At 52.6% G+C, this 19,861-nt stretch overlaps 1 long non-coding RNA gene across 1 annotated transcript; it reads right to left on the reverse strand.

The window, feature by feature from the left end:
- Positions 1-15,732: 15,732 nt before the first annotated feature.
- LOC135174230 (uncharacterized) lies at positions 15,733-16,794 on the reverse strand. The gene is made up of 3 exons (XR_010301815.1): positions 16,689-16,794; positions 16,471-16,588; positions 15,733-15,812 (listed from the first exon to the last, which is right to left on the reverse strand). It is a non-coding gene; the product is annotated as an uncharacterized LOC135174230 (long non-coding RNA).
- Between the last annotated feature and the right edge of the window lie 3,067 nt (positions 16,795-19,861).

A 19,861-nucleotide genomic window follows, 5' to 3' on the forward strand; every position in this document is an offset into this window, starting at 1 on the left:
AGCCCCAGGGAGAGGTCAGCTCTGCCCTTAGTGCTTCTGCCTGCAGCTCTCAGCAAGCCTGTGAGGGCAGCAGACATCTCCTTTGTCTGCCTGCCACAGCTGCAGTGCAGTTCTGCTCCCCAGAGCACTGCAGCCTGCTGCAACCGAGCACAGCCCCTCTGTGATGTCACAGTATCTCCTCTGTGATGTCACAGTGCCCTCTCTAGGATGTCACAAAATCCTCTCTGTGAGGTCACACAGCCCTATCTATGATGTCACAGAATACCTTCTATGAGGTCACACAGACTGCTCTATGATGTCACTCTATCTCATTTATGAGGTCACACAGAGCCCTCTATGTGATGGTAAATTATCTCCTCTGTGATCTCAGAGCACCTTCTCTATGATGTCACAAAATCCTGTGATGTCACACAGCCCTATCTATGATGTCACAGAATGCCTTCTAGGAGGTCACACAGCCCTCTCCATGCTGATTTTGCACACTCCCCTCTATGAGGTCACACCACCCTCTCTGTGCTATCACACCAGCTCCTCAGTGATGTCACACAGCCCTCTCTGGGATGGCACACAGTCACCTCTGTGACATCACACGTCCCCGTCTGTCACCTCACACAATCCCTTCCAAGTCCCCATGCAGTCCTCTCCAGAACAGCACAGAATCGCTTCTGTGATGTCACAGAGCCCTCTATGATGTCACACTGCCATCTCTATGATGTCACATGTTCCTCTCTGGGATGGCACACACCAATCACTATGATGTCACAGAATGTCTTCTATGATGTCACAGTACCTGCCCAAGAACGTCAGAAAATCCTATGACATCACAGGATCCTCTCTGTGATGTCACGTACCCCAACCTGTGATGACACAGAATGCCTTCTATGATGTCACACAGACCTCCCTATGATGTCACACGATCTCATCTAGGGTGTCACAGTGACCTCTCTAGGATGTCACGCACCAAGCTTTATGATGTCACAGAATGCCTACTATGACATCACACAGACTGCTCCATGATGTCACAACTATCCACTCTGTGATGTCACAGTGCCCTCCCTATGACATCAGGAAATCCTCTCTAGGTCACAAAATCCCCTCTGTGATGTCACACAGCCCTGTCTCTGATGTCACAGAATGCCTTCTATGACATCACTCAGACCCATCTCTGATCTCACATGATCTCCTCTGTGATGTCACACAGCCCTAGCTATGACATCACGCAGACCTCTCTAAGCTGTTAGAAGTTCCGCTCGATGATGTCACAAAGCCCTCTCCAGCACCAGACAAAATCCCTGCTGTGACCTCAGACATTTCACTCCATGACATCACAGAATTGCTTCTATGATGTCACACTGCCCTCTCTGTGCTGATTTGACACAATCCCCTCTATGGTGTCATGCAGCCCTCTCTAGGATGTCACCAAATTCTCCCTAAGATGCCTCACAGCCTGCTCTGTGATGTCACACAGCCCTCTCTAGGATGTCACAGAATGCCTTCTATGACATCACCCTGTATCCTCTGTGATGTCACACAGCCCTATGATGTCACAGAATGCCTTCCATGACATCACACAGACTCTTCCATGATGTCAAACTACCTCCTCTATGATGTCACAGTGCCCTCTCTAGGATGTCACAAAATCCTCTCTGTGAGGTCACACAGCCCTGGCTATGATGTCACAGAATGCCTTCTGGGAGGTCACACAGCCCTCTCAATACTGATTTGGCACAGTCCCCTCTATGATGTCACACTGTCCTCTCCATGATGTCACAAAATTCTCTCTAGGATGCCCCACAGCCTTCTCTATGATGTCACACAGCCCTCTCTGGGATGGCACACAATCACCTCTGTGATGTCACACGTCCCTGTCTGTCACCTCACACAACCCCTGCCAAGTCCCCATGCAGTCCTCTGCATAACGTCACAGAATCACTTCTGTGATGTTACAGAGCTCTCGCTGTGAGGTCACACAATCTCCGCTATGATGTCACAGTGACCTCCCTATGACACCACAGAATCCTCTCTATGATGTCACACAGCCCTATCTATGATGTCACAGAATTCCTTCTCCGACATCACACTGACCCCTCTATGATGTCACAGTGCCCTCTCTATAATGTCACAAAATCCTCTCTGTGAGGTCACACAGCCCCCTCTATGATGTCACACTCTCTCCTCTATGATGTCACAGTGCCACAGCAGCTGGCACCAGGCTCTCTGCCTGGTTGCCAAGAGGCACAGTCCTGGCACAGGCTCACGAGGTAGGTGTGGGGTCGGTTCCCCACAGCTGGCAGCAGGCCAAGCAGAGCAGAGGCTGTGCTGCCTGCCAAGGAGCTCTGCAGCCATCGAGCTCCCAATGGGAGCCAGGGCAGTGCTGCCAGTGTGGTTCCACCTGCCAGCCCCACAGCACTGTTGCCCCAGACCAGCCTGCAGCGGAGGCACCAAATGCCCACCCACAGCAGCCCTCTGGCAGGCCACTGGCCCTGACTCCAGAGGCTCTCCCTGCTCCTCACAGCACAGGGGCACAGCACTGCAGCCTCACCCTGGCAGGGCACAGGCATTGGCAGGGCACAGCACTGGTGCCATGCCCACACTAACACCTGTCTGGCACAGCTGTGCCCAACGCCTGCCACTGACAAGGGGGCAGGCAGCAGGCAGTGGCTGCAGCAGCATCCTCAGCCCTCTCAGAGGCTGCCCTTGAAGAGAGCCAACTGCTGCTGAGGAGCAGACACACACCTGGGGGGCTGCTGCCAGGCTGGGATGGCTTCTAGCAGGCAGCTTTACTGTGTGGCTGGCCCAGAATGCCCTGAGCCCTTCTCCTCGTCTCCCAGAGCCAGGGCTCTGCCAGGAGGCTGCAGCAAGGTGGCACTCAGCCTCTCCTGCCAGAGAACAAGGCATGGCACAGGAGCAAAGAGCCTCGAGTTGCTCCAGGGGAGGTTTGGGTTGGACACGAGGAGCAATCTCTCCCTCCAAGGGCTTCTCAAGGCCCAGCCCCCACCCCTGGGCACGCCTTGCTCACCAGCACAGACAAAGGCTGCCATCATCTCTGCCTGCTCAGCACAAAGGTTGCCTTTGGTAACCTCCCGGGCTCAGGCAGGTGCTTGGCCACAGGCTCAGGGGTGCAAATCCCCAGGCAGTGCCTGTGTGGGAATTCCTGGCCCTCAGCCTGGTTTGAGTGCCCAGGAGGTGCCCATCTGATGTCAGCTGCTCCCAAGAGAAAAGGCTTCTGTGCATTCAGGTAGGGACAGGGCAGCAGCCCCAGGAGAGGGCAGAGGCCTCCCCTCTGCTGCTGCAGGACCCTGCCAGGGCATGAGCAGCCAGCAAGATTCCCTGGGGAGCTGCACCGGGACACCCACCTGGAACACTGCCTAGGACAGGAGCAGTGCTGCCAAAGGGTGGACCTCCAGCTGTGCCCCTCCACCGGGGCACCTCCAGAGCTGCACCTCCACCAGAAGAGCATCCCTGGGCCACACTTCCATCTCTCTCTGCCCCAGCTGCAGCTGATACCATCCCTGCTCTTCTCCTTCCCTGCTGCTTCTCTTCTCCCTTGTTCCCTCTGCCCTTCTCTCTCTGCCTCTCTTCTGTCCAACTTTAACACACAGTTCTGTGCTGATCTCTGCTCTCACCTGCACCTCAGTTTCACAACAAGGGAATCCATCAGAGCAGATCTTGCTCCTCTGGACAGAGATATTGTTAGCCTCTGACCTCTGGACCTGGGCAGTCACAGAGTGGTTTCTGTGCCGTCTGCAGCTGTCTGAGCACTGTGATCAGCAACTTGGCCAAGCACCAAACCTGCTGTGTGCTGCAGAGCAGCGCTGCCTGCACTGCTGTGTGCTCAGCCACCTCTGCTCTGAGCATCTCAGACAGCCTCCAGTCTGCCAGTTCTGGGTGGAAAAGCAGAGCAGGTCCAGGGGAACTCCACTGTGTGATGGCTATGGAAGGAGAGAGGGCAGAGGGAGAAGCTGCTGCCACAGTGTTGCTAGAGAAGAAAGAGTCAAGGCACTCACAGAGCCCTAGAGACCCTTGCAGAACCTTACAGGCCTATACAGATGTCAGCAGAGCTTTAAGAGACCTCTACAAACCCATAGAGGCCTTCTCAGACCCCTAAAGACATCCACAGACTGCTACAGACCCTTCCAGACCCCTGCACACCTCTAAGAGACCTCTACAGACACACAGAGACTCCTACAGATCCCTGCTGAGCACTGAAACCTCTGCAGGCTTCTGCAGGACCCTGCTGAGACCTGCAAACATTTCACAGACTCCTGCAGAGCTCTACAGACACCTCCAGACCCCTGCAGAGCTCTACAGACACCTCCAGAGACCTCCAGACCCCTGCAGAGCTCTATAGACACCTCCAGAGACCTCCAGACCCCTGCAGAGCTCTATAGACACCTCCAGAGACCTCCAGACCCCTGCAGAGCTCTATAGACACCTCCAGAGACCTACAAACACCTCCAGACCCCTACAGAGGCTTGCCCCTCATGCCCAAGCTCTCCCCCACCCAGCTATGGGGCAGGTCTCTGCTCCGTGTCCAGCTGTGGGGCAGGTCTCTGCTCCACGTGAGTTTAGGGGGCAGGGGCTGCAGATGTGGCCCCCCTCCTCCTCTGCTGGCACAGGACAGAGAGGCTCTTCCTCCAGGCTGCCACCTGAGCCCCTGTGGCGCTTGCGGGGACATCTCTCTTCTGCTCCTTGCCAGCCAAGGCCTCTGCTGCCTCCCGCAGGCAAAGGGCCCCTGGGCCCCTCCAGCAAGGTCCTGCCTGCTGCACCTGCCGGCAGCTGCTGCTGGGGCAGGGATGGGCACAGCTGATGGGGATGCTGAAGCAGCTCGCAGCAGGCAGACGGGGAGGAGTCACCCTCTGCCCCACCCCACCGTGTCCCAGGTGCCCTGCCCTCGGCCCTGGCACTCACCTGTCTGTGCCCAGCTTGCCGAGGGCACACATCTGGCCAGGGCAGGAAGGAGCTTTCCAGCTGCTGGGAGTCCGTTGGCTCCAAGCGCCCAGTGGGAGCCAGGGGCTGCAAGAGAGGCCAGAGAGATGTGTTGGGCTCCATGCAGCAAGGGCAGATCTGCACAGCCTGGCCCAAGGGTGCAGGCAGCTCCCTCAGCTGAGCTCTCCCAGCCCTTACCCACAGTCCCTCCCCAGCCCTCCTGGAGCCCTTTCAGACACTGCAAGGCTGCTCTAAGCTCTCCCTGCAGCCTTCTCTTCCCCAGGCTGAACAGCCCCCACTCTCCCAGCCTGTCCCCACAGCAGAGGTTCTGCAGCCTTCAGCATCTTTGTGGCCCCCTTGGACCCTCTGCAGCAGCTCCAGGTCCTTCTTGTGCTGTGTTCCCCAGCACTGGAGGCAGTGCTGCAGGTGAGGGCTGAGCAGAGCAGACTGGAGGGGCAGAATCCCCTCCTGTGCTGCTGCTGCTCTCCCTGCTCTGGCTGCAGCCAGCACACACCTGGCTCTGGGCTGCCAGCCACCAGTGCTGGCTGCTGGGCACCTTGGCACCAGCTGACACCCCCAGGCCTTCTCCTCCAAGCTGTGTTTGAGAGTTTGTTTGGTTAGGGAAGAATAAAAAGGAATAGGACAGCACCAAACAGAAGTCAAGAGAGAACACAAAGGAGTAAGGTAGCACCAAAACAGTCAGGGAAGAACAGCAGCAGCTAACAGCTGAGAGTGAGAAAGTGGAAAGTGGCTCTGCCATCTCCCAGAGACCTCCTCCCCCAAGACCCTCTCTCATTCCCAAATCCCAGAGGAAGAGGAGGGAGCATCTAACCATGTTGTCTGACCCACAGCTTACGAGGTGCAAGCTTCTCAGAGCCAACAAGATGCCAGCAAGCATTGCCCCGAGGTGCTGCTCAGACTCCCCCAGAGTGGTGGGGTTTGCACTCACACACACAGGCCTGAGGGCCTCAGAATCAACTGGGAGCAAAAGCCTTACAACTGGGTAACTCCTGGGGACATTGGGGAGCTGAGAGTGAAAATGCATCCAGAGATCCCTTGGTGCGTGGAATGGTTGCTGCGCTGCTTGGAGCTGTCCGAGCCATAGACCCTGCAGGAGCACAGACACAGAGCTGTGAACCTTCCACAGAGCAGGACTGGCTCAGACCTCTGCTGCAAGCTCTGCAGACTGAGCTGGGATTAAAGCTGGGCTGCAACCAGAGGGGAAGGTGGAGTTCAGCTCTAGAGACTGAGCTGGGATTAAAGCTGGGCTACAACCAGGGGGAAAGGTAGAGCTCAGCTCTAGAGACTGAGCTGGGATTAAAGCTGGGCTACAACCAGGGGGAAAGGTAGAGCTCAGCTCTAGAGACTGAGCTGGGATTAAAGCTGAGATACAACCAGCTTTAAGCTCAGCTAAGGAAGAAGCTTCTGATTCACCTCCAGCCTCAGAGAGTGCTGGGCATGGAGAGTGCCAAGCAGCAGGCAGAGGAAGGCTCCTTCCCAGCACAGCAGCCAAGAGTCACAGGCTCCTAGGATGGTAGGGGCTGGATCAGCCAGAGCTCAGCCAGCCCAACCCCCTGCCAAAGGAGGCTCACCCAGGGCAGGGCACACAGAACACATCCAGGTGGGTTTGCAAAGTCACCCCAGAAGGAGCCTCCACAATCTCTCTGGGCAGCCTGCTCTGGAGAGTGTCACCCTCCCCTTGAGCTGGAGCCTACTGTGTTCCAGCCTGTGCCCATTGCTCCCTGCCCTAGCACTGGGCACCACTGAGCCCAGCCTGGCACCTTCACCCTGCCACCCACCCCTCAGCTGTTTATAGCCATTGGTACCAGCTGCTTTCAGCTTTGGGGCACATTTTCCAGGTGGGGGAAAAAAACCCCAAGCCCTTGAGAAAGCAAACAGCTTTGGGCTGCTTCCCACCCACAGAATTTCCCTTCTGTGCCAGCAGGAGCTGAGAAATCTCCTTTAGCTGTGCCACAGGCACCACAGCTCTGGCTCCAGCTGCACAGGTTTCATCTACTCTCTCCCTTGGCTCTTCACACTTCAGCAGAGAATCTACAGCAACCTGAATCACAGAATTACAGACTCAAGCAGGTTGGAAGAGAGCTCCAAGCTCATCCAGCCCAACCTAGCACCCAGCCCTGTCCAGTCAACCTGACCATGGCACTCAGTGCCCCAGCCAGGCTTGGCTTCAGCACCTCCAGGCACGGCCACTCCACCACCTCCCTGGGCAGCCCATTCCAGTGCCAATCACTCTCTCTGCCAACAGCTTCCTCCTAACATGAAGCCTGAGCCTGCCTTGGCACAGCTTGGGGCTGTGTGCCCTTGTTCTGTCCCTGGGTGCCTGGCAGCAGAGCCCAACCCCCCTGGCTACAGCCTCCCTTCAGGCAGCTGTAGACAGCAGCTCCTCAGCTGAAGGGGCTGTGAATGCTGCAGATCCCTCAGCTCTGGACCATCCAGCACTGCATCCCTGTCTGGCCTCTGGGAGGGAAAAGAGTTTAGTGAAGCTCTGCTTTGCACTAGCAACAAAGCTCTCAGCTGCTGCTGCTTCCTAGCTACTGTAAGAGCTGTATTAAGAGAAATAAAGACACTCTAGAAACTGGAGCAATAGGAATAAAAAGCAACCCTCACATCTCCTGAAGGTGCAGCAGTGCAGAGCAACAGCTGGATCATCTCTGGGATGTGCAAACAACAGCTCCTTCACCCAGCAGGCACAGCCACTGCAAACCCTGCATTGCTAACATCCACGACCCCACACAGACAGCCCCAGGCTTCAGGCAAGCTCACAGCTCTGGCAGTCTTTCCATGAGGAGAGTTGTGCTAGTTTGAAGCAGGCTAGAATGTTTTGGTGAGAGAAAGTAGATAATTGGCTATGAAAGGAAAACATTGGTGATGTCTCCTTCCCTCACAGTCTCACTGAGAGGCATGGGAATAAGAAGAATAAACATTAGATAACACTTTCTCCATTTTGTCTTCACTTTCTGGCTGGCTTCTGGACTGAGCTACATAACCCTAACCTCACTGCCACTAATCTTGCTTCTTAACCTCTTGGCTGAACCTTTTTTTTTTTCTTCCTAGGATTTGGGGTAAGGTTGAGAGGGGCAGGGGGAAGGTGCAGGAGTGGTTGAGAGCCCCTCCTGGGGACTCAGGTTTCTAGGAGGGGAGTCGTGCTTCTGTATTGCTTTTACTTCGTATATTTCTGTCTATAACTGTATATACTGTACATATCTGCTTGTATATTGTGCTAGCTGTAAATAAATAGCTTCATTTATATTCCCAGAGTCCATCTGAGTTAGCTGGGGGTGTTTCTAAAAGTGTGTGGGGGAGGAATAACACCCAAACCACCACAGCTTTTTATTTGGCTTCCCCAACGTGGGGTAAATTCATTTGAGTGACTGTTAACTCTGGGAATCAGAATGAATCGAATGAAGCAGCTCTTGTACTTGGTGGGGGCCATTGTGTGGCCTGTTTGCTGTTTTTTTGTGTACAATTGCATCAAAGCCCAAATTGGTTATTTCTTGCTTCATGTAGTTTTTAAGAAGGTCAAAGCTAAAGTTACAAGCATATTCTGGTCCTGGGGTGATTTTATTCTTGGGTATGCTGGTTTTAATGGCACTGAAAACCTTACCAGTAGCATTACAGGGGCATTTGTCAGTAATATTACAAGCAATCAAAATAGTGCTTTAACTACAGCCCTCATGAGGGTAATTCAACCCCAAACTGAAATGCTGGACCCTTAGAAAGACTTTTACTCAAAACAAATTGTGGCAGGACTGGTGTGTATTATCCTGGCTCTTACAGTCCTAATTTTCATATTAATTCTGGCATTACATGTGAAAAATTTAAATGCAATACAGAAGGTTTCTGTTTCAAAAGCAAGTGGCTCAGCGTCTCAGAAACAGTGTACACATGGAAATCAACAACAATTACTTTCTCCCCAGACAAATTTAGGGTTACAGCCAGGGACGAATGTGCAGCAACCAAATATAAACAAAGACAAGCCAGGGGCACAGCCAGGGGTAGTCCCTGTACCGACTTCTCCAGATTCTGGGAAGACTGCCAATGTTCCTGGTGGGAATGATAACAAAGGTAAAAACACATCAGGATTGGCAGGCATCCCAGGAGTACAGGCAAGCACTCAGAGTTGGAATGTACCCACTAATAATAACACTGATAACACCAGCTCAGCCAGTTCGAATCCCCAGCCACCAGCAGACTGGAACCTGTTAGCTCTAAGGCAGATCTGAACTCACAGACCCCCAATGGTTCAAACCCTCCAGTAGACACGTCAAAGTCTGTTGTGTGCAGGCCTTTTTGGAACCTGCTAAGGTGAAAGCCAAGACACAGCTTCTGAAAGAGTGTGATTCAAAGGAGGATGTAAGAGAGGGGACCTCTGGTGAGCAAGAGGAGGCACCATCCCTGGAGGTCTTCAAGAAAAGACTGGATGAGGCACTTAGTGCCATAGTCTAGTTGACTGGATACGGATGGGTGATAGGTTGGACTGGATGATCTTGGAGGTCTCTTCCAACCTGGTTGATTCTATTCTATTCTAGTCTATTCAGAGGAGGCATTTAGTCTTCAGGACCTAGCAAACAAGCTGAGATCGCAGTACTTAAATGAGAAGAGCGCTGTGAGGTTGGCTGCCAAGAAAGAGGATGGTTCCAATGAGTTTAAGAGTGCTATGAGGAAGGTTCTGTTTCTAGGCCAGGGACAACCAGATCAACAGGAGGAAGAGGAGGAGGATGACATCCAGGACTCCAACGATCCTCTCAGAGAGGTCAGGGAAGATAGGAAGGAATATGCAAGGGAATCAGGTGAGCCAATCCTAAGTGGCTAGTGAGATGCCGTAGCATTGGTGCTAATGCTCTGCAGGTAGGAGACAAGTCTGCCAAGCAGCTGGGACCACTCAGTAAGGAGAATGAGGTGGACAAATACCTAGCAAGTCCTCTTGGTAAGGTTAGTTTGTGGACACGCCTTCTGTTGGCTGTGGCTATGAGATATCCTTCCCGAGATGATCTGCCATGGGCTGCCAAGAAGTGGAACACCATTGAGCAGGGAATTAAGCTTCTGAAGGAGTTTGCTGTGAAGGAAGTGTTTTATGGAGATCATGGCACTCATGAGCCTGATGACATTCCTCTTGGAACAGGTCTCATGAAGAAGCTTATTAAACTTGCTCCTTCATCCTATGCTAACATCTTGGCCAGCAGGTTTCTATCAAGGGGTGATAATGGAAGGGCTTTCACTGTTGGTGAGGTCACTGACCAGCTCAGGCAGGTAGAGGACAGCTTGTCACATTCTGCCCTAGTCTCTGCCATAAATACTATGACCACAGAGATGAAAGAGACAAGGAATGACATTAAAGATACCATTAAAGAACTGAAGGAGGATCCTAAAACCTCAATTTCCAATCTGTCAAGAGATACCATCCGTGCATCATCTGAATGGGTGCATGTTTCTGCCATCAGCAACAGACGCCCACCCCCTGCAAGGCAATTCCAGCCCAGGAGGAGACAAATTCCACCCAGACATCAGCAATCACATACGTCACTGTGGATACTTCTGCGTGACACATATTGTGAGAACATGAACAAGTGGGATGGTAAACCAACTTCAGCTCTTTCAAAGAGTGTCAGGGATCTGCAGAGTGGCAGAAACAGAGGCAGCAATGCCAGAAAAGGAAAAGGATAGTGGAGAGAACCGAATCTATTGGAATGTATTCATTAGGTGGCCTGGCAGTTCAAGAGTTCGGAAATACAGGGCTTTAGTTGACACAGGAGCTCAGTGTACTTTATTGCCATCCAATTGCAAAGGGACAGAGTCCATATCTATTTTTGGAATCACTGGTGGATCTCAAGAGTTAACTAAGTTGCAGGCTGAGATCAGTTTAACTGGTAAAGAGTGGAAGACACATACTATTGTAACTGGTCCTGATGCGCCTTGCATTCTGGGAATTGACTTTTTGAGACAAGGTTGTTTCAAAGATCCTAAGGGTCACAAATGGGCTTTTGGAATAGCATCTGTAGAGATTGAGGATGGTAAACTGAAATTGTCCATCAGACCTGATTCAGATGAATCTGCAGTTGTGGGACATCATGACATAGAGGAACTGGAAGTGCCAATTCCTACTCAAACTGTGCACCACAGGCAGTACAGAACTAACCGTGACTCTTCGTTGCCCATTCATCAGCTGATTCATCAACTGCAGAGTCAGGCTGTCATTGAGAAAGCTCATTCACCTGTGACTCTATGATACTGTGATTCTGTGATGTTGTGACTCGATAATGCTGTGATTCTTTGATGTTGTGAGTCTGTGATGCGGTGGCTCTGTGATGGTGTGCCTCTATGATGGTATGACTCTATGATGCTGTTCCTCTCTGATGCTGTGTCTCAATGGTGCTGAGACTCTGTTATGCTGTGACTCTATGCTTCAGTGACTCTATGGTGCTGTGCCTATGATGCTGTGACTTTGTGATTCTCTGACTCTGTGATGCTGTGAATCAATGATGCTGTGCCTCTCTGATGCTGCGGATATGATGCTGTGACTCTGTGATGTTGTGCCTCCAGGATTCAGTGACTCTATGGTGCTGTGACTGTGATGCTGTTTACTCGAATGCTATGCCTCTCTGATGCTGCGGCTATGATGCTGTGACTCTGTGATGCTCTGATTCTGTGATGCGGTGGCTCTGTGATGCTGTGCCTCTATGATGGTGTGACTCTTTGATGCTGTTCCTCTCTGATGCTGTGTCTCAATGGTGCTGAGACTCTATGATGCTGTGACCCTGTGATGTTGACACTCTGAGATGCTGTGACTCTGTGATGCAGTGACTCTATGATGCTGTGACTTGGCAGCCTGTTCCAGTGCCTGACCTCTCTTGCAGCAAAAACATTGTCAATATTGTCCTGTCCCCTGGCTTAATTTCAGGCTATTTCCTCTTGTTCTGTCATCTGTAGAGAGCAACAAGGTCTCCCCTTTTGTGTCCAAAGGAAACCAGCATGTCTTTACCCTTGAATGAAGTGAGCGTGTTCGTACGAGCAAATACGTACTTAACACTTACTTAAGCTTAATGAAAAGATCTTTTTAGAGATAAGAATTGAGAAGCCAAACCAAATCCAAGCAGAGAGGCCTTAAATGATTAAGCAGGTTTGTGAAAACTGATCTGCTAACATCCCTGCAACATGAATAAACAAACCTTGTATTGATCATTTGGAGTCAGAGTGGCTCTGCACTTGGAATCCTAATGATGAGCCTAACAGGAAGGTAAACATTCCCTGCCTCTTTTTCAATCCATAGCACTGTCAGAAAACAAATCTCTTCTGATACTGATGTGTGTTAGCTGCCAGAGCCATTAGGAGCAGTGCTGTTCTGATCACTGCCCGCATTGCTGCGCTGGAGTAGGCAGGCATGAAGTAAAAGCTGTACCTTGTCCTCAGTCACACTGTGCTTCCTTCATCACCTGGGCACATACTTGGACCAGCCTCTCTAGCAGACCTCAGTCTTCTGTTCCACATCTTCTAGCACACAGCTCAAAGGTGAAATAAGACTTGGGCTAAAATGAAGAACACAAGTTCCTATCTGTCTGCTTTCTGGTGAGGGATTTGGAGAGCATCCCTTATGAGGAGAGGATGAGGAAGCTGGGGTTGTTTAGCTTGAAGAAAAGGGGGCTAAGAGGAGCCTTCATAGCTCTCTACAGCTATATAAAAGGTGGTTGCAGTGAGGCCAGTGATGACTTCTCCAAGGAACTAACAGCAAGATGAGCAGAAATGGCCTCAAGATGGGCCAGGTCAGGTTTAGGTTGAAGGTGAGGAAAAATTTCATTGCTGTTTGTGATGGGTTGAGAAGTTACCCCCTAAATAAAACCAAAATCACCAGAGCAGCTCAGACAGCATGGAAATAAGATCAAACTGCATTGTGCAGCAAGCTACATTCACAAACACCTATAGAAACAAGCATTCACAATCACAGACAACTATTTACAACTTAGAAATAGCACCGAAATCAAATCCTCTCCCCTGGACAAAGGAACTCCCAAAGGGGCCAATGCCACCTTCTTCTCTCCCCTCAGAGTGCTCCCAGGCCAGATCTTGCTGGTTGTCTGTCGCTTCAGCCGGGGTCAGTGTTCAGCCACGCACAGAGCAGCAGTGGAGGAGGTGGAAGCTGGAAGGCAGAAGGAGAAGGGGACACAGATTGAGAAGCTATTTATATATTGGCTGTTTGTACCAATCAGCAAAGCAAGGAGCGACAGAGAATTGATCATTCTTTTCCTTCTACAGCAAATGCCCTGCTCATTTACTCTACATGCAAAAGAGCAGGCAGAAAGTTCCTCTCTCTTGTTTGCAGTTCAGAGCTAAGGCTCTGCTTTGGTTCTAAACCTGCCACGCTGTTAACAGTGGTCAGGAACTGTAACAGCTTGCCCAGGAAATCCAGCAGCTCAGGCAACAGCTGCCCTGGTTTGGCAGCTCTGAGGTCCCATTGGTGGTCAGGTTTCTCCTCTAGAGAAAAAGCAAACACAAGATTGGGTCTCTTTCTCTCATCCCCACCAACGCTCACACAGAGCCCTTTCTTTCTAAGGTCCAGGCTCCAGGAGCAGTCTCTTCTCTGTCAGAGAAAGCCACAACCACGGGCACCAGCTGAGGCTTCTCCAGGCTTCCTCCTCTGCTGGGCTGTTTGTGTAGCCTGCTTCAGTGGGACGAATGGAGCTTTGCTAAAGGCTGCTTCATCAGCCCTGGCCCTGGCGGCCTTCCACGGCCGTCAGAGCACACAGGCTGCTGCCCTCTGCTTGTCTGTGCAATGAAGGAATTCTGCTTTTCATTAAAATGGTATTTGAATGTCTGGACATAGGAAATAGACTATCAGAAGTCAGCACCTCTGACAGTCTATTTCCTATGTCCTGACCTCAAACCTTTTGCCAGCTCTGCTCCCAGACGTCCCAGCAGGCTGGCCTCAGGCTCTACTGCCTGGCCTGCCTGGCCTCCTTGGCTGCCGCCATCAGAGGAACCAGGCAGGACACAGGTCCGGCTGCGGTCACAAACGGGTGCTGGCCAGGAGAAGAACAAGCATGGACCATTACTTCCCAACCTCAGCTCCTCCCAGCCTCAAGCCATTCCTGAGGAAACCCCAGTGCCTCTAGGAGATGCTGAGCCCAGTGGTGTCCAGGCCCAGCTGCTGCTCTGCAGGCCAGCCAGGCGCAGGTTTGCAGCACCAGGGCCAGAGCAGCAGACACAGGGCAGAGCACCAACGGACACAGCCCTGGCTTGCAGCACAGTAGGGCTCTGAGCAGCCTGCTCCAGTGGAGGATGGGCTGCTCCCTGCAGGGCCCTTGGCCTAGACGACCTGCAGCGGTGCCTTCCCACTCAAACCACTCTGGCACTCTGCTTATTCTTCGCTTGAGGAGCACCAAGGTTGCCACCAATGTGAGCAGCCTCTGGAGGTGCCTCAAACTTGAGCCCGGGAGAAAACCCCTTCCTACTGCAGCTTCTTCCCTTGCAGCCCTTTGCATTTTACCTCCAAAAGCTCCTTGGCAGACCATCTCCTCTGCACATCCACCTCCAGGCAGTGCTGCAGGAAGTCCAGCAGCTCAGCTGACAGCTGCCCTGGGTTCTACAGCTCTGGGGTCCCCTTGGTGGCTATCAGGTTTCCCACCTGCAGAAGAAGCAAAGACAGGACTTGGTCTGTTTCTCTCATCCCCACCAATGTTCACACAGCCCCCTCTTTGCTTTCTGAGCTCCAGTTTCCAGAGGCAGTTTCTTCTCTGGCAGAGGGTCAGAGGTGATATTGCCAAACCAACAAAGAGCCCCTGGTGCAGCCACAGGCATACCAGCATCAAAATGGCCTGGCCTTGACAGGTGACTGCTGTGGCTGACCCACTCACTATGAACTACAGCAGCAGAAGCAGATTTGACTGCCACCAAGCAAAGGTGCTCCAGTGTCCTGCTCTCCACTGGATACAAATGGTCACCAGGTCTGATCAGAACCATGAGCAATCCTAGCCTTGTGCTGAGGAGCAAGCCATGGGCACTGCTGGCAGTTTGGGAAGACTCCCTTGCCTGGAACTAGGCTTGGGAGACTTCACTTGAAAGCTCCCCAGTTGGAGACACCTGCCCTTGGAAATCTCTCAAGACACAGCCCAAGAGAGTTCAAATCCCCAGGGCAAGTGTCCAGGCTGGCACATTTTCATCTGCCTCTGTGTCGCCTCTGCTCCGAGGGTCCTCTCCTAATGGAACGCAAGCTGCACACTGCTGCTGCTGCTGTGCTCCAGTGCCATGGGCAGAAGCAGGCCTTGGGGGGACCAGTTCCAGATGCTGTGACCAAGATCTTATCTCAGAGCAGACACAGCAGTGGCAGCTGCTTGTGTGCACCTTACCCTGCTGTACTGTTCGTGGCTGTAAGGTGGTTCTCCTTCTGCCATCTCGATGGCAGTGATCTCAAGGACCAAATGTCCACCTCGGGACCATAAGGCTCCCTCTTAACCACCTCTGGCACCATCCAATGAGGGGTCCCAACGCACTCCCTCATCTTGCTGTTCTCAGAGGTGAGCTGAACACAGAGACCAAAATCAGCTGAGGAGAGAAACAAGCTTGTTAAAGCAGCTAGGATGATGGAGCCAGGCACCAAGCAGCTCTGGGCACCTCCTTCCTCTCCACCCTTCTCTGCTGGCTGGAGCTGCCCTCTCAGCTTGCAGCAGAGCTCAGGCCACGAGCACAGGCACCACTTTTGGGTAACTGCCAGTCAGGCAAGAGCAGCCCCACAGCAGCCCTGCAAACACTGTCCCTGCCCAGGGACACCTACCCACTTTGATGGCCCCGTCCATGCCCAGCAGGATGTTGTAGCTTTTGATGTCACGGTGGACGATGCTGTTGGAGTGCAGGAAGTCCAGGCCCTGCAGACACTGACAGAGCAAAGAGAAACACAAGGGTCAGAAGGAAGGACCTGATTCCATCAGTGCAGAAAGGAAATGGCTCGGAGGGGTTGCAGTTCTAGAGGACTTGTGAGCAGTGCCAGAAGACTGTGCTGTCAAGAGGCACAGCTGGCTGCTCCAGCACTTGCACAGCAACAACCTTCTAAAGGAAGGCACAGCAGCTTGTGCAAGAGAAACGTCCATTGCTGCAGACTCTCCCCTGAAAGCAAGGCAGCACAGCATCTGCTGCTGCAGCTCTGCTACCTCCAGCCATCTGACAGACCCTGTTTTGCCCAAGCAGGCAAGTCCCTTCCTTCAGCATGAAGGGCATCACGTTGGGTGGGAGGCTGCATGACACAGACTGGGTGGTTGGGCTCTACAGCAGACGTGAAAGAGCCTGGTGCTCTGGGAAGGCTGGGAAGAGCAAAACTGCCACGACCAAGAGAGAGCACCGTAAGAGGATAGAGGAGTGGAGCAGCTGAGAGCAAGAAGTGCAGTGCTGCTGACAGGCAGGGCACTTCAGATGTCCTTTCCTCTGCCTCTTGTAAAAGCAAAGGAGAAACAGAAGCCTCTCGAGAGGACATGGCTCATGTTCTCACCACTTGCTGCCAACGACCCTCCTGTGCACATCACCCCGCGGGTCCCTCACCTCCCTACAGATGGCTGCTGTCTGCTCTTCCTCTATCCACATCTCCAGGACAACATCGGCCAAGGACCCTCCATCCAGGCACTCCATCACAATCAGCAGCTCCTCACCTGCCATGTAGCTGAGAAGAAAGCAATGGCAGAGATCAGCACCAGTGAACTCATCTGTAAACTGGCTGGCAGGATGGGGACCACCACTGACGTGGTAACACAACTCCTCACCTGTCTAAGTAGTTGACAAGGTTTGGGCTCTTGTTCCCCTTGATGAACCTGATTTCATTCAGGAGAACCACCTCTGCCTCTTTCTGGATGTTAATGTGCTTGATAGCCACCTGCAGTGGCATGGCAAACCAGGAAGGGGAGCAGCCTGTTGCAGCAGCTCAGAAGGAACACACAGCGAGTGCCGCTGGAGCGCCATGGCCGAGCTGTGCCAAACTGGCCTAGTATTGGCCATGGGAGCTCAGGATCTTGCTTCACAACCTCCTGGTTCTCTGCTGCCTTGGCTACTAGCTACAGGACATAAGGCCACCTACATTTGGCCTTGTAAACCTCTACAAATGCTCTTCAGGTGTGCAGCCATAGATCTCTACCAGCACTGTCTGGCCCTGCATTCTTCTCAGATGGACCTCAGTTACCACCTCAGCCTCAGAGCAGTCCTAAAGGGCTGCACTGCAGGGAGCTGAGAAACTCACCTGCCTCAGGAGTGCCACACTCAGCCCATGCACAGACAGCACCTAGGTTCTAGCTGGCCCCAGAGAGACCAGGATCTGCCCCATGCACTTGCAGACCCCTTCCCAGGCACAGCTGTGTGCAAAGGTTGCTGGAAAGGGGACAGCCCAGGGAGGTTCAGCTCCTTCAGCATGGGGGTGGCCTCTTCTCCCAGGCAACTGTATAGGGTTAACACTCCTGGGGGAGTGACCCTGAACCTGACCCTAGGGGTCTTGGCCCCTCCCCAGGGGTGGGCCACACTCCAGGTGATGGTTAGCCCACTCCCCCCACTTCCTGTGGTATAAAAGAGACAGGACCTCCCTGTCTCTTTCCTCTCTTTTCCTGCGTGCACGCTACACACACATACACTGATACTGCATACCAGCACACCACGTAGCAGCCACAAGGCAGAGACACCATCACACTACTCGGGTTGTATCCATCCCTTTTTGTAGTTTGCTGTTTTCCCTTCCTTATCCTTTGTAAACTTCCCTACCTCCAATCCCTTTCTGTAAGTTATTGTTAAACTTTTCCTTTTTAACTTCCAAATCGAGTGAGATTGCTTTATTTGGGTGTCCCTACCTTTTATCTCTCTCCCTGTCTTTTGGGGAAAGGAGGGGGAAGAGGGGAGGGCACTCTATAAATTCTATAAATTGTCATTGGGTCTATTAAATTTATTAGAGTCTCTGGGAACCTGCATTTGAACCCAAGACAATTTATTTGGCATCTCAACGTGGGGCTAGGTAGAAAGAATTCTTTCAGAGAAGATTTGGAAGTTAAAAAATGGATATTCTGAGAGTCTTAATCATTAATGCTTTTGCATGGCTGTTTTGGTCCTGGCTGTTAAAGTTTATCAGTTCCCATGTCTTCTGGATTGTCATTGATATGCTCTGGGAATATTCTAAGCATTTGCCTGTCCAAGTCTATGCCTATTTCCTGAATTCTGTTAGTAATCTCACTGTGTTTAGAAATGTTTCTGGAACATGGAATCAATCTGAGTATATGCATTGGAACACAGAAGCTCCAGATATTTTGGGGGAGAAATGGTACTGGATAGCAGTTATTTCACTGTGTGTAAATGTGGGTTTGGGAATGAACAAGGTAGCTCTGAACTTGGACACGAGGAAGTATCGGGTGGGCGCCGCCATTAGGATGCTTAGGGGGAGGAGTGGCCCTCACTGCCCGAGCTGCAGCTGCGGGGGGTGGGCGACAGGTCAGACCGGTCCAGCAGCCCCGAGCGCAGGCACCGCCCCTAGCGCGGCTCCGCCCCAAACTCCGCCCCCGGTCCCACCCAGGGCAGCCCCCCGGACCCTGCCCCCACAGCCCAGCCCCCTCCATCTGGCTCCAGTTACCACGCGGCCAGCCAGATCAAACCCGAACCCTCCCACAGACACAGATCCAGGGCAAGGGACCTCATCGGGAACCAGCACCCCCCAGCAACAGCAACCAGCTGGAAATGGACCTGATAATGGAGTTATCCTTATCAGCTCCATGCCCAGAAAGGAAATCAGGCACACAAGGCAGGAGTATGCAAGGGCAAACGGACAGTCCCTTTTAGCCTGGCTTTTGAGATGTTGGGATGCAGGAGCAGAAACCATGGACCTGGATCAGAGGGTGGCAAAGCAGCTGGGATCCTTGTCGAGGGATGGAGGTGTGGATAAGGAGCTGGGAAGGCTCGATGGTACCCACTCACTTTGGGACAGGCTTCTGATAGCTGTGAGGTACAGGTACCCAACTAAGGATGACATGATTTTCCGTCCCCTTAAATGGACAGATATGGAACAGGGCATTTCATACCTGAGGCAAATGGCGGTTCAGGAGTTAATCTATGGGGCCGACCAGATGCCCTCGGACCCTGATGATGTCCGCATGAAGCCAGCCCTCTTAAAGAAACTGACTCAGAGTGCCCCTTCCACATACGCCCCTACACTGGGAGCACTGCTGCTGGGCAGAGACCCCAACAACCTTCCCACAATCAGGGAGTTTGTGAATGACCTGAGAGACTTTGAAGACAGTTTGTCGAGGAAAACCTTAATTGCCGCTGTAGAGACCCTCACCCAAGAAATGAACGAGCTGAAAGCCTCTTTCTCTGAAATGCAGAAGGCAGAGGATGACTGCTCTTCACCTTCAGAATGGGTGCAAGTCTCAGCTGTAAGGAACACACGCCGCCGTGCTCCTCCTCCTCCCCGCAGGAGACCAGCCCAGAGCAGACAGGGTACACACAGGGGGTCACTCTGGAGAACACTGTGTGACCATGGGGAAAACATGGACAGATGGCATGGCCAGCCCACCTCAGCTCTATGGGCCAGGGTAAGGGAACTGCAGGGGACAAACACAGGGAATAACTCCTCCAGAAGAGGGGTTGCCCCAGTGTCCCGCAGGCAGCGCTCTCGCTCAAGGGGTGGTGAAGCCAGTAACTCAGGTCCATGTGCCTCATGCGGCCACACTGCTCAGAATTAGAGGTGCCCTGTCTCCAGCCAGGCGGAGGCCAGGGATAACAGAGTATATTGGGACGTGTTTGTGAAATGGCCTGGCACTTCTGAAGCCGAGAAGTACAGAGCGTTGGTAGACACCGGTGCCCAATGCACTCTGATCCCCTCCAGCCACAGGGGGACAGAAACTGTTACAATTGCAGGAGTCACAGGGGGGTCTCAGGAGTTGACTGTGCTGCAGGCTGAGATAAGCCT

This window comes from Pogoniulus pusillus, unplaced genomic scaffold, assembly GCF_015220805.1.
Source record: "Pogoniulus pusillus isolate bPogPus1 unplaced genomic scaffold, bPogPus1.pri scaffold_50_arrow_ctg1A, whole genome shotgun sequence".
Taxonomy (NCBI): domain Eukaryota; kingdom Metazoa; phylum Chordata; class Aves; order Piciformes; family Lybiidae; genus Pogoniulus; species Pogoniulus pusillus.